This window comes from Manis javanica, chromosome 11 (assembly GCF_040802235.1).
Source record: "Manis javanica isolate MJ-LG chromosome 11, MJ_LKY, whole genome shotgun sequence".
Classification (NCBI taxonomy): Eukaryota; Metazoa; Chordata; class Mammalia; order Pholidota; family Manidae; genus Manis; species Manis javanica.
The window spans coordinates 106,440,712-106,459,782 of NC_133166.1; the positions used below are offsets into that span (position 1 = coordinate 106,440,712).

General features: G+C 48.3%; 2 long non-coding RNA genes across 14 annotated transcripts; one reads left to right on the top strand and one right to left on the bottom strand.

Annotated features, from left to right (window-relative positions):
- Positions 1–1,987: 1,987 nt before the first annotated feature.
- LOC108389988 (uncharacterized) lies at positions 1,988–7,310 on the bottom strand. 3 transcript variants are annotated; one of them, XR_012122981.1, is made up of 4 exons: positions 7,296–7,310; positions 6,568–6,628; positions 5,261–6,197; positions 1,988–5,124 (listed from the first exon to the last, which is right to left on the bottom strand). It is a non-coding gene; the product is annotated as an uncharacterized lncRNA (long non-coding RNA). The 3 variants fall into 3 exon arrangements; XR_005057649.2 differs by lacking the exons at positions 6,568–6,628; positions 7,296–7,310 and having other exon boundaries at positions 1,988–4,576; positions 5,043–5,124; positions 5,261–5,998; XR_012122982.1 differs by lacking the exons at positions 6,568–6,628; positions 7,296–7,310 and having other exon boundaries at positions 1,988–3,557; positions 4,301–5,124; positions 5,261–5,997.
- LOC118969827 (uncharacterized) lies at positions 6,191–18,736 on the top strand. Of its 11 annotated transcripts, none has more exons than XR_005057654.2 (7): positions 6,191–6,373; positions 6,505–6,683; positions 9,772–9,811; positions 10,422–14,094; positions 14,725–14,818; positions 15,064–15,230; positions 15,386–18,736. It is a non-coding gene; the product is annotated as an uncharacterized lncRNA (long non-coding RNA). The 11 variants fall into 11 exon arrangements; XR_012122987.1 differs by having other exon boundaries at positions 10,422–13,358; positions 13,886–14,094; positions 14,725–15,230; XR_012122988.1 differs by having other exon boundaries at positions 10,422–13,358; positions 13,926–14,094; positions 14,725–15,230.
- The last annotated feature ends 335 nt before the right edge of the window (positions 18,737–19,071 follow it).

The window sequence follows — 19,071 nt, forward strand, 5'->3', positions numbered from 1 at the left end:
AGTCAGGTGCTGGAATAGACTGATAAACTAAGACGGGCAAGGTTCTCCTGGAAGTAACATTCTGGTGGGAGTGAGCAGACAGAAGAGCAGACAGGGTAACTGGATGTGGTCGGCGCTGCCAAGGACGGGCCCGGGACACTGAGCCCCAGGAGGGCGGGGGTGGGGTGCACATCACACTGTGCCTTCGGAAGAGGTAAGGTGCACTGCGGACTGTGTCTCATTTCCTGACCCTCCGAGCAGCCTCTGAGCTCCTTAGTGCACGTAACTGAAATGGTGCTCAGAGACCGCGGGAGAGTAAGGAGGTGTGACGAGGCGCCCGGGACCTGTCGGTCAGCTTCTGAAAGGCCGGCTTGATGGAGTCTCAGAGGCAGTCTTTGGCATGGGCCTCATTTGGTTCTGTTAATATTTTAGCCATTTTTAAAATGTAGGCTCTACACCCAAATTTAAAACTGGAATGCCCAATTTTTAAGTACAGTATGTAGGAAACTTACTCAGTTCTGACTACAGCCTCTTTTCTGACTTGCTAAGGCAAGTATACATTCTCTCACACTGCAAATCGTGCTTTTATTTTGATGAGCTGTGTTCCTTTATTTGTGCATTCCTTCATTCATCCACTCAACAGATATTTATTGAGAACCTACTAGGTCCTGGAGATACTGCTGTGACCAAAGTAACTAGTTGCCTCTGTTCTCAGGTACCTATAGTCTGAGGTTATGCTGATATACACTGCACACCACTGCTTAACATAAGACCATGCTTGGAAGACAATCTTTATGCGATATAAAGAGGCTTATTTTATGTTCTGCTGTCCTTACGACTTAAGCATTATTATTGTCAGTGATTTTTAGTCTTTGGCATGTGGGTAATTTAACATTTATTAAGGTTATTCTGAAATGTTGGGTACACAACTCTTCTGGCCATTTGAGTGCTTTTCTCTGTTTAGGAGCATTTTCCCTACTTGCCCCTGACTGACTGTACGGTCGTGACACAGCTGGAGTGAAGATCCAGCTTTGAACACTGTGAGATAAATCATGTCCACATTATTGCTTAAGTGGCCAGTTTGGTGTAGAGAAGCACATTTTCTGTAAAAGCCAATGCAAGTGTCTCCTTGACCCAAGGTCTCAACAATTTTTGAGCAACATAGGTATGATGGTTTAGAAAGAACTTGACAGATGAAAACAAATCCTATAGAACTCAAATTTTTTGTTTTGAAGAATGATTGGCAAAAGCATTCATTTGAAATGGTATAATTCATATTTATGAATATAGGGCCTACTTTTTCTTATTATTATCTGCCGATGAGCCACAGGGACTGTATTCAAGTTTCCCAAGCATTAGCTTAGCAGTAGCTCTGCTTTTCTAGGTGGATATGAGCATTTTGATCTCCAGACAGTGAAGCCATCTGTAGAATATAGTGGGGCTTTTAAAAATCCTTTTCAAAGCTTTTTATAACAAAAATGTCTCACGTGTAAACATTAATGACCAATATTTTTATCTGCACGAATGCGAGCCTATGGAGTCAGAGTGAAGGATCATTCCTGCATCATTTGCGGGGATAATTCACTCCTTTCAGCAGCAGACCAGAAGCAAGAGGGGCAGCCCCCAGTTCACCCCCCTACAGAGAGCTGCAGGGATTTCTGCCAGGTAGCTCCACGGGTGCATGGGCGTGAAAAACCCGTTTTTGAGAAACAAATATCAAAACAAAGGCCTCACAGCTGTGTACTTTCCTACCTCTGGGTCAGGATCCAAAGTCCAGTCTAGAAAGGGCTTACTTGCTTCCAGAGTACAGGGGGGTTGTGGGAGATGGACCCAGATGCTTTCACAAGCCCGGTGGGAGCTTGGGATACAGACGTGCATGACCCGTGTCTTTTGGAGAGGGCCTGAGGCAGACGTTCTCGTGGGGTGGAGGCAATACCTGTGTGAATATTCTGCAGGTTGCCAAATGTTGTTCTAGTTATTCCCTGTCCCCAATTTTTAAGGACAAATATTTGAGATGAACTGTTTATTTTTATAAATTATTTATGTATTGATAAATGTGTATAGTGCAGTGTATGAAGCATTGTACATAACCTGTTTTCCTTTTGAAAATTACTGAAACAGTAAGTCAACATTACAAAAGTTAAGGAAAAACCAGGGGAAAAAAAATTACCCATAATCCTGCCTTCATGTTTTTCCTACATCAAAATATATCAGAACAGTCATAATGCACATATAATTTGTATTCTGCTTTTTCATTTAACACTGTCCTCAGCATTTTGCCCATGTTGTGACAGTCCTTGTCATTAATTTTTAATGGCTATGTAATATGTTGCTGGGAAGATGTGCTCCAATTAACCTTTTCCTTATTACTGGGCATTTCAGTTAATTCAGATTTTGTAGTGAACATCTTTTCTCTTTTGGATAATTTCTGAAGATCAGTTTCCAGTAATAAGATTACTGTGTCAAAAGGAATAGATACATTTTCATGACTCTTGACACACATTGTTAAGTTACTTTACAAAAAGTTTGACATTTTCTTTGCACAACTTTAAAGGTGAATCATCAGCCGTGAGCAAACATGCTTACATGTTTGGACAGTTAATTATTATTTCCATATTAGGCAGAAAGAGAAGTTCTGTGCACATCTGAATTTCTTCTAATTGTTTCCATTACCCAGAGCTGACTTACGGAGAAAAATGTCCTGGCTGTGAGGCGTCCCAGGTCATGGAGCCACCGTTCTTGAAGAATTCGGTCCAGCTGCAGTTTTGTGATCAGTTCCCAGAGTCACTCATGTTTCTCCTGGCGGAGGCGGCTGGGGCTGGGGCCCAGGGCAACTGAGTGATGGGAGTCACGGGCCGAGCCGGTCAAGGCGCCCATCTGAGCATCAGGTTGGCAGCCTGTGGCCAGGTGTCTGGGTATTTTGAGCTAACTAATTTTGAAAAGTAATTTGCAATTTGTAACTGTGAATAGCATCAAAAGAGTCATAAGCAGGTCTTCTGTGGAAATTCTCTCTCTCCCTCCTCCTGTACCAGTCAGAAGATAATTACTGGGTCCTGGTGAACATACACGGTCTTGGGGCAGGTCAGGGTGCCTCAGTCTTGGCCGCACGGGCCACAGGACTTGCGCTTTGCAGCGAATTGCTTGACCTGGGTTTCCCCCTCTGACAAGCAAGGGTGTTGAGAACAGGAGCCCCAAAATCCCAAGAATTTTGTTGGTTCTCTGCCTGGTAGATGACTCCAATTTTATGTTCATTTTTGTAGCCAAATAAGTAATTTCCCTATTCACTGGTACTTCTTCTGTCAGGCAACAATGGAAAAGAACAGGATGTGAAACAAAGATGATGTTTATAGTGTGACATTTCCACTAAAAGATTTCAAGGCATGTATAATTAGGGCTAATGGCTGAAACCATTTTAACCGCCTGTGGCTTGCATTTACTAGTCCCATCTCCTCATTAACATGTCAAATATAAAACCAAGGGGTGGGGGGAGCCTTCACTCTTGTCGGGCCGCTTAAGAGGAAGTTGATCCAATCTGTGGAACTGGTCTTGAATTTACTGCCCATTACTTTATCTGCTGACTGTAAAAATTCAAGCGTAGAAAACAGCCATCTCAGCAACAACATTTTCAAACACGAAGGCCAACAACATTTTATTTAGCATAGCATTTTGAAAATCTACAGGCAGGTTGAGGAGGAGGACATAGGTTGGTCAGGGGAGGAGTAAAGGGTGGTGCGGGGGGTGGGGGGTACCCCTCACTGTCTGCCGGCTCTGCGGACTGCCTGTCAGTTAGTCCTTTGTAAAGGTAGTTCGTTTGCATTTTGTCCTGGGAGGGCAGAGTCAGGAGGGAGACCTAAGGGCGAAGCTGTGCGGGCCCTGCAGTGCCTGTCCCTGCAGCTGCCCTGAGAAGGGTGCTGTGGAGAACCCATTACGGAGGGCAAGGTAAAGGTCAGTCCAGCTGAGCTGGGCGCCGTTCCCTCGGCCTCTCGGTCTCTTACTGGCATCAAATGGGTTGCGCAGACTAGAGCTGATTATCCGAAGCTCCCAGCCGCTCTCTTGCACGTGAGGAACCCAGGTTTCCTCCCTCCCCAGGGAAGAGCTGCCCGGTCCCAGGCCTGAAGGACTGAGACTGTTGGAAGTGGTTTTTAGCACCATAAAGTCATCTATATTCTTTCATCAAATTCAGCTCTTTTTTTTTCTTTTGAGTGCCTATTAGGAGCCAGGCACTGTTTTAGGTATTAGGGGTACTGCTGTGAACACAACAGGCAGAGGCCCTGCCCTTCTGGGGGAAATCAGACAATAAGCAAACAAGCATAGGACTTACCAGGTGGAGACAGTGCTGCCGGGGGGGAAAAGCAGCGGATGGAGACAGAGAACCTGAGGTGGGAGGGGGGCTGCTTTGGATGGGCTTTGGGGTCAAGGAAGGTCAGGTCAGCCTTTCCCACCTGGGGATCCTGGAGCAGGGTCCTGAAGGAAGTGAGGGAGCTCCGAGCCTGTGCTGTGCATACCGGGGGAAAGACACCCAGACAGTACAGTGTGAGCAAAGGTCCTGAGGCAACAGCCTGCTTGGTATGTTCCGCTGAAGAGGCCGAGGCTGTGGCTGCAGCGGAGTAAACAAGGAAGAGACTGGGATGGGGACTGAGGCCGCAGAGCTGGGTGGGGTGGCCGGATAATATAAGGTCTTGTAAACTAAGGTGAAGACATTCCTTGGCTTTTGTTTTGAATGTGATGGGAGGGGAGAGAGTGCAAAGCACAGGTGGAGGGACGACACAGGAGGGGAGGAGCCCCACTCATGTTGAGGCAGGAGGGCAGGCAGGGCTGCGGCTGAAGGGGGGACCAGGGAGCCCTCATCTGCGCAAAAAGGATGAAGTGAAGGGGCGGGTGGGTGTGCTGGGAGCTCAGGAACGTCGGAGGGGCTTCCAGCCAGCCCCTGGGGCGCGAGCTCGGGGCAGTGGGAGGGCTGAGGGCCGTCTGAAGGCCCTGCCCACGGGCCCAGCTCCCGGCTGGGGCCTGTCCCGCACAGTCTGCGGACGTGCCTGGGAGGGGAAGGGCCCGGCCAGGCTCACCCAACGCTCGTGTTTTCCAGGTGGACTTGCAGGAAATAGAGAGAGGCGAAGGGAGTCTGGCCAGGACCTTAGATCTTGGAATCTAGATTGAATAAGGAGGAAGGTGAAGAGGCAGAGGCCGAAGAACTGGGAAAAAGTGCAGGGGAGACAGGAGGTTCCGGGGTCTCTGAGGACAGTCGGGACTGCAGTTCAGTCGGGTCGGAGAAGGAGATGCTTACCAAAGAGCTGAAGTCCTTTCACAGGGAGCTGGTTTGGGTGCTCAGATCGGGCCTCTGGAGTCTGTGCAGACACGTCTTCATCATAGGCTGACTGGCTGAGTCTCAGAATTCCGTGTGACATAGTTTCCCTGTGAACCCCATCTAAGCAAGAGCGCGCTGTGGGGGCCTGGGGACCTAGCCCGCGTCCCAAGCCGGCTGTGTGGCCGTGGACCCTGGGGAATGAACCTACAGTCTCTTCCACCCCTGATTTGCCCCTCAGTGACCTCCTGACTGTAGGCTTTTCCCAAACACTGACCTTCAAAATGGACCCTGGAGGATTTCCCTGTTAAAAATATGTACTTTTTCAAATACTCATCTGCTAATATTGCTGGGATTATCAAACTCTTGGACAGCTGCCTCCTAGATCACGTCACGGAGGCCTGACCGTGCAGTCCCCTGGCTGGGCGTGACAGGAGTTGCACGCCAGCAGCATCTGGGGCCGGGCATCCTGCAGGTGCTGGGATGGCTGGACCTTTACCCGCCCTGTCCAACTCTCTCCACGAACAAGCATTTTCCTCCTTTAACTTTGGTAGTGCCCTGTAGGAGAGATGCTTCAGGAGAAATGATACAGGCTGTCGCTCTCCGAATCAAGTGCAAACTGCAACCTGTAAATTCCAATGAGCATGTGCACATTTTACTGGTATTTATTCAGGAGACATTCCAGGAGGCAGAACTCACCTCCACTGCCCCCACCGCTAGGGCAGAGCGGGTATTAAGAAGAATCTCAGGTAAATGTTTAACAAGATGGTCTAGTTTGCACTTTGTAGGCTTCACTGATGAAGTAAGTGGTAGTTTTTAGCTAAAACAACCTCATTGTTTGCACAAATGTTCTCCTTTGAGTTTTCTAGGGTCATTAGATCTAACTGCGTCCTTTACCTGCTGTTTGAACTGGTTGAGCCTGTGGGGGGACAGAAAACAAAAGAGCGGTGTTGAAATGCAAATAGACAGCTCTGGGTTCCAGTCCCTGGCCGCAAAATAGAGCTACCACCGACGTCACCATCTCCACGGAGGCCTGCGGAAGGCTCCAGAAAAGCCTCACAGGATGTATTTCTTTTCATGGACTGGAATCCCAAGGTAGGTAAGAAAAACAAAAACAAAATAAAAACAAACAAAGGATTTCTTACTTGGAATTTGCTCAGTGCCAGTTGAATAGCTAATTGTTTCTCGTTTTCATCCCCTCCCCCCCTTTTTTTCTGCCTGAATAGATAATCCTTACAAAACATCTATTCATTCTACAAGCGAAAATTTCAGGAATACTCGATACTGACCTTGGCAGGACTAATGGACTGAGATTGAGTGATGGGTCTGTGTGCGTCTAGGATATTTTAGCTATAGGAAAGGAAGATTTATGGCATTTCAATGAATACGACGAAGGCTCAGACATGTAGGTAACATTCTCCGATACGTTATTTTTATAGCTTATTTTTGAGCACGATCTTGATTCTTTTGTTACTTCAAGAAAGGACCTGACGATAATTAAAGGTGGCCTTCTTTCTTTTGTAATGTGACCACTTTCACTGATCTGAAAACAGTTATTTCTTAAGGGAACTAAAATAAGGAGGCGATACAGTCTAGCAAAAAAGACACACTATGTCAGATTCTTAACTGCTGAATTAAATTTGTACTCTTGTTTGATTTCTGCTAGGAATTGGCTGTGTGACTTTGGGTAAATACTTTAGCTCCTTTTCTTTTAACTTACAAAACTAGAATGAGAAATATGTGATAGTGAAGAAATATTTGTAAAAGCTTTTTAAAGGCCCCTGAGAAGGCACTGTCAGAAACACGCCTGGGTTGTTTTTCACTGAAAATACTGATCTTGTCAGGAAATGTGAATTTTGGTATATCAGTTTATCTTTTAAGCCATCTTTTAATTTCAGGTGCTTATGCACTCTTCAGTTTGTTACTGGAAAGAAATGCCATTTTACACCTGCTGGCTCCTCAGCGACTTTATTCTGCTGAAAAAATCTCTTAAATCCTTATATACACAGTCACTAACCGTTGGCTTTATAAGGTCAGTCCCAGAGGTCCAGTCCCATGGCTGTTAGGAGCTCGGCTCTTCTAAGATAGCACCAACTCGGAACAAACCTAAAACTGCAAATAGTTTAAATGGTACGGATTGATTTGACTGTAAGCCAGTCTGAACAGAGAGCTCATCAACGAACTCACCAGCAAAGTGATGTTAATTCTGGACTTGTTAGGGTGTATCTGTTGAGTTTAGCTCTCTGCCTTATTAAAAGACAAAGTGAGTAGAGTCCCTTAAGCTCAGATATTCCTCAACTATTAACGAGTAGCTTGCAGGCCCACTTCTGTTCTTGACTGCTGCCTACTTCTGGAGGAGAAAGCTTGGGAAGCTGACATGCCGGTCCCCGAGTTCTCAAATAAGCACAGTCCTGTGAAGCAGCGAATTCTGCTGGGTTAGCAGAAGCCTCAGTGTTTTAGGAACTGGGAATGCCAGGCCCCCGGGTTCTGGGTTCCAATATTGACTCTGCCCGTGAGTTACCCACTGTCTCGTGTTTCCCTCTTTAGAGAAAAGCTAAAACGATTGGCTTTTTCAGGAGTTGCAAAACACAGTGTATTAGAACAGGAGGGCTCCATGCAAACATGTAAATAGGAAATACTAATGGGAGTGCATTTCTAGTAAAGACGAATGCATTCTTTTGATAACTGGAAGTGGATTGTCTTCATGTAAGAACAGGGAGGTTGATTTCAAAAGTATTCTGTTTGAAATTTTTTATTTGAAAAGTGTGAATTTGGGTCATTGCTCTGTTAATCTATGTTGTTGGCATGGAAAGGAAATTGTTAGCAAGTTGCCTGACTAGCATAGTTAGTTGATTATCAGAGATCAGAACCCAGGCTTTCTAGTCACATGTGTATTAAAATTTAGCAGACTGACTTTCAAAGAGGGAGGCTCCCATTCTCTGAGAACAGGCGCTCTGTCGGGGTTTCTATACATGCTGTAAACAAACCAGACACACCAAGTAAATACTCTAGGAACCTTAACATTTTTGTGTTTTTGTTTTTGAAGAAAATTGTTTGAGGCACTCATTTGATTCCTCATTTCCTAGGACAGCAATCAAACCCTGGCTCGGGGTTTTGAATTCTGACTTCTTCCTGAACATCACGGATGTGTCATTAATACAGCAAACTTTTCTAGAACGAAATGCAATAGCTTTTCTTTTTTTTTTAGTTCTTTTAATGGTGTAGCCAGCCTCTTATCATCAAAAAAGAAAAGGTATAATTTTTAACCCTTCCTCCATTCAACTTTCTCTATGCTCTCCACTCATCCCAAAACCCTTTTAGTTTTTCATCTGTGTCTGGCAGCCCTCTAATGATTCCCAGTAAAAATTGTATTATATTCCCATCATCCAAAATTAACAACTATTAGAATTTTTGTCATTTCTGTTTCAACCTTTTTAATGAAATAAAACGTTGGAGATTAGGTCACATTCCCTTTGAATGCTATTTTCTGTTCCATCCCCTCTTTCTATCCTCACCTCAGAGCCCATGTGTGGTTTGAAATGTGCTTTTAAAATATTTTCTATATGTTTACATGTAGTCATAACTAATATGTAGTGTTTCATGGGCTTATATCATAAATGGTTCCACTATACCTGTTGTTCTGTGGTTGGTTTACTCTGACTGAACTTTGTTCTTGAGATCTGCCCCTGCTTTTATATATGTAATTCATACATGTGCACTCATTGCTTTTAATTGCTGTCTGATATTTCATGGTATGAATAATACCACATTTTATTAGTCAGTCCGTTGGTAGATATGCAGATTGTTTAAAATCTCTCATTGATATAAACAGTGCTTGTATTATGTTTACCTGTGTCAGATGTCGGATGTGAGTTCTTAGGCCAGATGCCTGGCTGCAGAATGGCTGCATTTTGAACACGTCCAGTTTCACTTTTCAGAGATATCACCAAGCTGATTCTTTGACTGTTAGGAAACTGTTCCCCAAGTGTTTTCCAGCACTCGTGAGACTTAACTTTTCCATTTGTTAAACAACTATTTTTCTTGTGATGATGATGAGAGCTTTTAGCATGTTCTCTTAGCAACATTCAAATATGTAAAACAGTATCATTAACTATATGCATGTCACATATTACATCCCATCAGAGTTCCTAAGTTTGCCTATTTTAGGGGTAATGAATGTTTTTTTTTTCTTGGGTGTTCTAGCTTCATCTCAGTGAATTCTTTTCACAGTCCTACCCCTACCTCAGGACCTCTGTTCAGGGCCCTCTCGGGGTCGCTTGCTCAGACTCCTGCCTACTCGGTCCGGGCTGGGCCCGGCCTCTGCAGGCAGCCCGTGTGGCCCCATCTCTCTGTGCGCAGCCGCACCAGAAGGAGCTACTCACCATTTTCTCAGACTCAGCTTTTACTTTTCTGCCTCTGCAACTTGATCATGGCTCTTCTGCGTTACTTTATTGATTCAATAAATATTTATTGAGCTCTTTACTTCCTGCCAGGTGCTGGGGATAGAAGGCGAACAAGAAAGCCAACATCTAGGTATGCACGGAGCTCTCCATTTTTAGCAGAGGGTGGGGAGGGGAAGAAAAGAAACCAGTAAAAAAATAAACAAGATAATTTCTCATAGTTTTAAGTACTATAAAGAAAGTGAAATAGAATGTTCTTGTGACTTTGTGTGGGTGTGTGTGGAGGTGGGGGCGCTGTTGGGGGAGGTGGGCACATCCAGGTGGGAGCCTCGAAGGGGCAGGCGTTCTGGAAGGCCTTGCAGAGGCAGTTACACTCCCCAGAGACCAGCAGGGCGAAGCCCTCACAGGCCAGGATGGACTGTCGGCTGAACAGGGGCTGCCTCCGCTCCGGTGGGCCTGGCTGTACTGGGCACAGCTGCCCTCGTGGGGAGGAGAGGCCGGTGCCACAGGAGGTGCAGGCAGGCAGCGCCCTGCTGACAGGCACTTCCCTGCAGTTTGCCAAAGCTGGCACTGGGTCCTCTCCACAGTCAGCTCTGCGCTGCTGACTGGGAGCCCTCCTTCTGGACCATCGCAGCACATGGCGGGGCCCCTGCGGCCCTGCACACGGCACCCCGGGATCTTGGGGTCTGTTATTACCACGAACTAATTCACTTTCATTTTGCTGTTTGTTTCTACCTTGCAAGGGACGACACTGTTCCGGAATGAGGCAAGTAGAGGGGGCTTTGCACCGTGCAGAAGCCTGTCCTTCCCGACCGAGTCCCCAGAGAATGGGCTGTTGGTGAGTTGAACCCCCCTTACTGTATCCAAGCAAATTCTCAGGGGCTGAAGACAGGCGGTTTTCCCTACCAGTTGGTAAGACCAGCTGTGGGTGTCAAAGGGACTTTGTTCGCCCCACCCAGGTTTTTTCTCAGAATAACAATTAGTTATTAATCATTATTACAGTTATTAGTTATTAACAATCCTGTTTCTGACGCTGAGCCCACCCTGAACTTCAGCTTTTTGTGAAGAAATGACGGTGTGTTCTCTGCCATGGGGACCTTTCTCTAGCATCCCCAGCTGCCGAAGATGACACTGTATACTGCACAGCTGCCATCGCCACGTGGGCTATAGCCTTCATCTGCAGGGGAATCCTTGAGTTGTGGGTTAGGTTTATTTTACAGCTGAAAAGATCTGAGGTTCAAAGAGGTTGTTATTTGTCCCCCAGATACAGAATTAGTGAATGGTGAGCCGGCACTTAAATCTGGGGCTTTCTGACCGCTTCTCTGTGAAGCTACTGAGCTTTAAATAACAATATAACAAACACCAGCCGCCTACTATTTCTAGACACACCCTCTGTGCCACTGACCACGGTGCCATACTGTCTATGGCTTCCTCCCTCTTTCACTCTGGTTTTCTGAGCGTCCCAGACAGCGGGAGGTGGTCTGCGAGTGGGTAGGAGCGTGCTCCGAGGAGCTGACGGCCTGCAGCACGGTGCTCCCTACCCACCTCTCGCTGTGCAGGCCCGGCCGGCCGGCTCCTCAACAGCTCTGGGGCTCAGTTCCCCTGTTTTTAAGGGGGTCAATAACAGTATCTCCCTTACTAGGTTGTTGGAAGGACTAAATAGGATAATACACATAATAAAAGGCTTAGAAGAAGCCTTAGTTTAGTAGCCCTCAGCTAGTGTTTGTGTCATCTCAGGTCTCAGCTCAAGTGTCACCTACTCAGCAGGCCTTACCTGAGCCCTGGAGCCAGCGTGGGCCTCCCCCAGGCCCTCAGCCGCCTGCTGCCTGCCACTTGCCCCCGTGGGTGGGCTGCTCTGTTCGCTGGAGCCTTGTAAGGGCCCCCGGGGCGCTGCCTGGGATGTCGTGGGCTCTTGGGGCATGTTTGTTGAATGGCTCTCTGTTTCTGATGAACCTGAGCCAGAGCTTCCATTCTGAATGACCTAATTGCTGTTGTGGCTCCCGCTGACAGGCCTACGAACAGTGTCCCCTGAGGTGCCATTCCCAGGGGTTCAGCTGTGATCCCGCGACTCATGAATCTCTTCTAGCTCTGACCCCAACCAACCATTCATAAAAGAAAATCTTCAGGCCCCCCGAGCTCACCATGTTCAGCAGCAGACCCACCACCCTGCCTTGCAGGCCAGCTCCTCTTCCGTGTCCCCAGCCTGGCCGAAGGTGCCCCCACCCACCTGCTTAGGAACCGTGCGGACAGCCTGCGTGCTTCCCTCACTTACCCTCCATCTGCAGCCAGCCAGCCACCAGGTACCTGCAAGGAACTTGCCCGCGAGCCCAGCTAGAGGCCTGCAGCTGGCAGTCTGCCACCTGGCTGCAAAGCTCACACCCCGAGCCTCAGAAGTTTCTCCAGTGAGGTCCCCCCTCTCGCCCCAGGACCAAGGCTTGAGTCTGGAGGGGGCTTTGGCCCGACTGTTGCACCAGCCTTCCCCTGATCTTCAGACCCTGCACCTTCCATGTAGGCTGTTCTCCACCCTGTGGCAAGCGTCATCTTCCTAAAGTTCAAACCCTGTCCTATTTGTGCATGAAAACCACTCTTGGTTCCCTTACTCTCTTAAAGCCTAAATTCCTCATGGAGCGTGGAATCCCCTTCTTGGTCTTTTCCTGGCCTCCCCGCCTGCCCCTCCGTCGCTCCCCCAGCTGCACCTGGGCAGTGCGGTTCCCTGCTGGCCAGGGAGGCTGGGCTCGTGCCGCTCTGGGCCCAGAGCACCCTTTCCCCTGTGCTCAGGGAGATCCTCTCAGCCTCGGCACCAAACCACGTCCTCTGTGAAGGCTCTCAGCGAGGGCCCCCCGGCCACCCGCCCCCGCCGCACCTCACAGAGCACGCAGCCCCCGTACTTTGGGGGAATGCATTTCTGAATCCGACGTGCAGAGACGTGCGGTCAGAGAGCCACGGTGTGCGCCTAAGGACAACGGGACAGACGACTGTCGAGGTCCAGGGGACCCTCGCAGAGACGATTCCTTGGGCCTCTCCACCACCCGGAGAGGGGTGGGGGGCCTGTCCAAGGCAGGGGGCCGCTGCTCCTCCTCTCTGCCTGGTGCCTGGCAAGACGCCCACCCCAGTGTTCGCCGAAGGTGTGAAGGTTGCACCAGGCCAGAGAGCCTTTACCACGTGAACAGGTTCGTACCTGACGTGTGCATTCCTCCGAGGAAGCCACCGGCCGGCTCACATCTTGGCCTTGTCGCTGAAATGCTGCTCGCAGCCTGCACGTCCTCTGTACAGTGGGGAGCGAGGAGCTCCTCCCGGGCTGCCGCGAAGACCGTGGGAGTGGACTGAAGGCCACGGGTGGCGCAGGGCCTGGCCGAGGCGGCTTTGCTTCTGGCGCAAAGATATGTGTAGCTCTTCATGATAAACAGAAACTGGGAGGCAAGGTCACATCCTAAAATAACTTTGAAGTCAGGATTTCTTTGGGACTTTTAAAAGTTAACACAATTAAGAATGTTCCTAATATTTAGTAACTACGATAACGTACAAAGACCATTCTCCTGTATTTTAGAGTATCTGCCTTTCCTCCTGTACGGTTTGCAGGTGGCCTGGGGTTGGGGGTGGTGGTGACTGAGTTTTGCAGCAGCTTGTGTTTGATCAGCTCTGTCGGACCCCTCGCCCCCGCCACGAAAGGAAGCCGTTGGGTGAGTGTTTGCCCGATGCCTGGGCCCCGCCTCGCACCTACTGAATCAGAACTGGGGGCAGGAAGGGGTCTGTGTATCTGCGTTTAGGAAAACCTCCCCTGTGGTTCTGATCATCGGCAAGGTTTGGGAACCGGGAGTTCCTACACCACTAGAAAAGCATAGGGCTCGAATTTCTCATTTTCTCGGCCTTAGAGTCTTTGTAATAAAAAAAAAAAGAGTTGATTTGCCTTTTTTGTAAATGACCTGAGTTTTCTCAGTGGCGGTTTTACCTTCGCAGTGGGCTGTTTATCCTGCTAGTGGAAAAAACTGGCTCCACTGAAACAATAGGAGAAGGCGCAAGCTTTACCAGCTTCCCCACGTTTTTAACATCAGTGAAGTATTTCCTCCGTGTCCTACTGGGGCCATTTAAATGCTAATGGAGTTAAATGCAACAGTCTTATTAGGGATCCAACTCAGCTGTTTATATGACAATCTTAATTTTTCTTCATTCTATATTTGTCTTTTATTTTTAAATTTTTTTCTTGGAGAGCCATATGTTTACATTCTTTGGTGTTTCAAACCTTCAAGAAGAAGAATAAAAATCCCATCCTGACAGCTTCTCAGCAGTACTTGGAAGAGGCGGGGAATGCAGGCACCCTCTAAACCTGAAGTCTGCAGCTTGAATGTGCTGAGTCACCGAGTCTTTGCAGAGTCAAAACAATTTGCACCCAGGAAAAGTACAGCCGAAAATCAAACTGTAAGCAAGCAGCTGGCGGGCACATTTTTATTTAAATGCAAATAAGAAAACTGGAAGAGGGATAATGCATAGAGACATTGTAACTTATCATTAACTTTTAAACTTGTTTTCTGAGATTCCTAATGGCCTGATAAAGCCCTCTTTCTGGTTGATACTTTGTTGGGGAAATTCTTAAAATATTTCTTCCTGTTCCTAGAAAGTGACAATGAATATAAATGGCTAAAGGCGTTGTCTTGCAATGTTCGGAAAAAAGAGAAAATTAGTATTTGTCATTGTTCTGGAGTTTTGCAAAATTAAGACACTTAAGGTAGTTTTCTTTTTTAAAAGATTAATAACCAAAGAAGTCCAGTCCAGTCATGGACCAGATAGAGTTGGTGCCTCACTTTTATTGAACTGTTAGGAAGTCTGTTTTCCTATTTTGATCATGCAGCTGAATAGACAGTGAGATGTTACAACAACCGTATTAATAGGGGAAGTGACAGGAAGCTACAGTTTCCTTAGAATGAGAAAGAAAGAAAGTTTGTACGACTCCTGGGAATGTAGATTATAGATAAAAACAAAAGTAGTAATTTGTGCTAAGAACTGCTATTTTATTTTTATAATATAAAAGTGGTTCCCTTTAATGTTAAGTATGTGAGACTTAAGAGGATGCAAACATCCCCCTGACAAGGAAGTCAGAACGCGTTTACCGGCACCAGCAAACCTCCTGAGGCCATTTCACAAGGTGGGAATTTACGCTAAAGCCGCTCAGCTGTGATCTTCCCCCAGAGGGTTTGCAGCCGTGCGTGGGCCGTGGGGACGGAGCCCTGGGACGGGCGCTCTCCGGGCGCCGCTCCCCCTGTGCCAGCGCTCCAGGCTCATCCCCTCGTTCTGTCCTTGCAGCCCCCTTACCCCCCCTGTAAAGGAGGAGCTTGTAATACTAAAGCTGAGTAGGCTAAAACTTAGAGGCTAAGTCATTCATTCCCACAGTTCTCCTAGTCGGCGGCGGATGGGGGGAGAATGTGAGCCCGGGCAGAATCGCTCCAACGCCCCGGGTCGCTGCGGAGAGGGCCCCTCCGCCCAGAGAACGCCTGCTCCCCGGGACGGAACGTCAGCGGCCGGAGGACGTCATCAGGCCGGCGTTCCCGCTGCTCACAGTGAGCCGGTCGGAGGGGGCGGGTGGGGGAGCAAAGGGCCGCGCGGGGACCCGAAAGGTTCCAGCTTAGCACGCTTTTCTGCTCAGAGCTGTTCTGTAATTAACACCTACTGATGAAAACGGGAAATGTATTAAAAATTTGTTGTTTCTTTCCAGTTTAGATTGGACATAACGCAATGACTTGGAATTTAAAGAATCAGTAAAAATGCCCTGAGCTCACTGCCCTCCATTCGACTCTGCCTAGAGCTGGAAGTGGGCTGACTTCGCTGCCCGTCGAGTCAGAGCCTGCGCAGGGGCAGAACCGGGACGCGGGCGCAGGCCGCGGTAGGGCGTCGTGCAGACGCAGTGCGAATCTCGGCCGTTTGCAAGCCTGCTGACCTGGGACAGTTGACTTGACCCCTTCTCTTCGTAGGTCTTAGCCCGGGGCCAGAGGGGACCCCAGCAAGGTGACCTCATCTGCGAGGCCAGGGTGTGGCCAGCTCTGAGACGGGGCTTCCTGGGACCCCATGCGGAGGAGACGGGATGCGTTGGGCTCCGGGGCCGTGTCTGGGCCCCAGCTCCAGGCAGGGCTGTGTCACCGAGATGAGGTCTGACATTGGCAGTGAGTCAGCCATGTGGGGATCTTGGTGGAAGGGGTTTTCCCGGCAGAGGAAACAGCTAAGGCAAACAGGAAATTGCCTACTGGCAAGATTTGGGAATGGCAAGGAAGTTGGTGTGGCTGGAACAGAGGGTGAGGGGGCCAAGTAATGGGAGGTGAGGGCAGAGAGGGAAGGGGTCAGACTGTTCAGCATCATGTCAAGGACTTTGGGTTTTACGATGAGAGAATGAGGGAGCCGCTGCCGGGTCTGGAGCAGAGGAGAGCACGGTGTGACTGAGGTTCTAGAAGACTGCTTTGGTTGAGGTGCTGAGAATAGGCTGTAGGGGCTGATCTGAGGCAGGCAGAGCAGGTCCAAGCTGCTGCAGGGCTCAGGAAAGGAGCAGAGGGGGTCGGAGCAGGGATCGGGGTCCTAGAGTGCTAAGAAGCCCCCAGAGTCCGGTGTGTTCTGAGGGTACCACCAACGATTTATCATGGGGACAGAGATGAAGGGTTTTCTGCAGGAGCAGGTGGAACAGAGTTTGTTACACGTGGGGCAGGGAGGCCACATGCAGGTGGGACAGATTTGGGGGTAAGATCAAGAGTTCATTCTTGACAATGTTGAGATTCCGCTTGACATCCCAGGGGAGGCGGACAAGCAGAGAGGGAGAGGTCCAATCTGGTCATTAGAAATTTCCATCGGAGATTACCAGCACTGAATATTGAAAGCTTGAGCCTTCAGAGATCGCCAGGGGCCCAGGGGCTGAGCTCTGGAGCACTCCAACCTTGAGAGTTCTAGAAGAAGAGGACGAATCAGCAGAGGAGACTTGAGACAGGGCAGCCAGTGGGGCCTTTTTGAAGGTGGCCTTCATCAGGCAGATGGCAGGGAAGGAATTCCAGGTGAGGAAGACGGTGAATGCGAAGATGAAGGAATGTGGAATCCCCATCTGGGAGCGAGCAGGCCAGGAGAGCCAGTGGTGTGGGGGGAGACGGGAGGGGAGGCTGCAGATGGGGCTCACCTTGCAGTGGGATTAGACACTCAGCTTACAGTGTTGGTTGTTTATTTCACAGTGATGGTGGCTAGGATTTCTTGAGGTCTTACTCTGATTTACCATGTGTAGGGCACTGTACTAAGCACATTACATACATTTTAATCATTTAATGTTTATACCTACCCTTTAAGAGAGATGATATTTTCCTCTGGAGTATAGAAACTGGCTCAAAGATGTCAAAGAGCCACTCAGGGTCACCTGTCGGGTAGCTGCCTTAACCCAGTTCTGTTGCAGAATCCGTGCCCTGGAGGTCTGGCTTGTCTTAACTGTGTCTGGGGATCAGAGGCTGGAAGTTTGTGTTTCCCTGGAGAGGATCCTGCCTCACTCTCTCTCTCTGAGAAAGTGCTTTCCATGCAAAGGGCCAGGACAGACCTCGGGCACCTGTGAAGGATTTCACCAGGGCAGGGGCTCCACGGGATCTGCTTTTGCAGCATATCCATCTGGCAGCAGTGTGAGCAGCCTGGGCATAAGCAGAGGGCAGTGGGTCTGGTGGGGAGTAGCTCCGTGAGGGACTCTTGAGGGGCTCAAGGGCCGATGGGGCTGCAGGCTATAGGGTCTGGGCCTGGGGAAAGCTGAGTTGAATCTGCAGCTGGGAGGCAAGCAGTTGAAATAAATGAGGTCAGTGGTCTGGGTGGGGGAAGCGACTTTCAGTTATTCATCCTTCATGGACGCACCCTTTTCTGAAGTGGATCCCCTGGGACAAGCCCACCTCCCGCTTGGCAGCAAAAAGGCCAGTTTCTTGCCTTCCCTTCTTCTTGCTAGAATGGGCTTTGGGGTGTGGAGCAGCCTCCTGGACTCCAGCCAAAGGGTGATGAACACCAGTGTGGTGTGAGAAAGCGAGTGACTGAGGGCGGGGTGACACTGCCTCTCACAGGCCTGGTGGTCGGGGTGCTTTGCCTTCAGTATATTGGAGAGAGGCCTAAAAGTGATTGTTGGTGACAGATCACAACGTGATTTTGGGGCCAAGACTTGCGCAGATTTCACAGATTTAAGAAACATTGCTGTATGTAGAATATTTCTATCCCTTAGGTATGTGAAGAGTTTCTCAGCAACTTCATCTATAAAAATAAAAGTAGTGATGCGAGTATCCAATATCCAAACTGTTTTATTGTAATAATAAGGCATCCACAGGCCTGTGAACTAATGACTGGAAAATAATCCCAGTTCATCTCATTAGGGATGTATTTGCAATAACATTTTACTTTTTATATTTAATGAGTGTTAAAGTCTGTTATATACTCATGATTCTCTGACCAATTGTGTGCTGCTAATAATGGAATTTATTGCTACTCAATTCAGAAAATTTTGTTGTGTATGTAGTGGATTATGGTCACAGAAACTTTATTTTAATTTATGTGCATAGTGTGCGGATGAGACATGAAAAGGTTATTGCTGAAAGGTTTTGAAGCCTACAAATAAATTAGGTTTGAAATCTGTGGGTGATACAAAAAGTTGTGCACAGATGTTGACGGCAGCATTATTCATAACAGCCCAAAGTGGGCACAACCCAGATGTGCACTGACTGACGGGCGTGTAAACACAATGTGGTGCATCCCTACGATGGAACATTATTGGGTAATAAAAAGGAATGAAATGCTGCTTCATCCTACAACCTCGAAAACATCATGACAAGGAAAAGAAGCCAGTCGCAAGAAACCACATGTTGTCCGGCTCCGTTGTATGAAATGTCCAGAAGAGGCGAACGTACAGACAGACTGTAGACGAGTGGCTGCTTAGGGTGGTGGCCGGGAGCAGGGGACGGGGAGTGATCGCTAGTGGGTACGAGGTTTCTTGTTGGGGTGAGGAGAATGTTCTGGAACTGGTTGTGGTGATGGATGCACAATATTAAATATGCTAAAAAAATTAAATGGTAAACTTTAAGGGGATGACTTGTCTGATATGTGATTTATATCTCATAAAGCTTGTTATCTGCGAGGTCAGTGGAATGGAAGTAGGAGTTAAAACAGAAAAAAGAATGATGTATGATGAAGAAGGTCTGAGCGTGTACAAAATGCTGTCACTGGGGCCTTTGCAAACTGTTTAAACTTGGGCTAAACAAATACGGGTGTCGAATTAGACATTGCATAGGTGCACGTGGTTTCTGTTTCATGGATTCATGAGCCGAAAAAGCCTTAGGCCCAATGGACCAGCTGTCCTAGAGAGAAGGGTTAGAGTCGGTGAGAGGGGCACCGAAGGACAAGCAGGAGCCCCGGCCC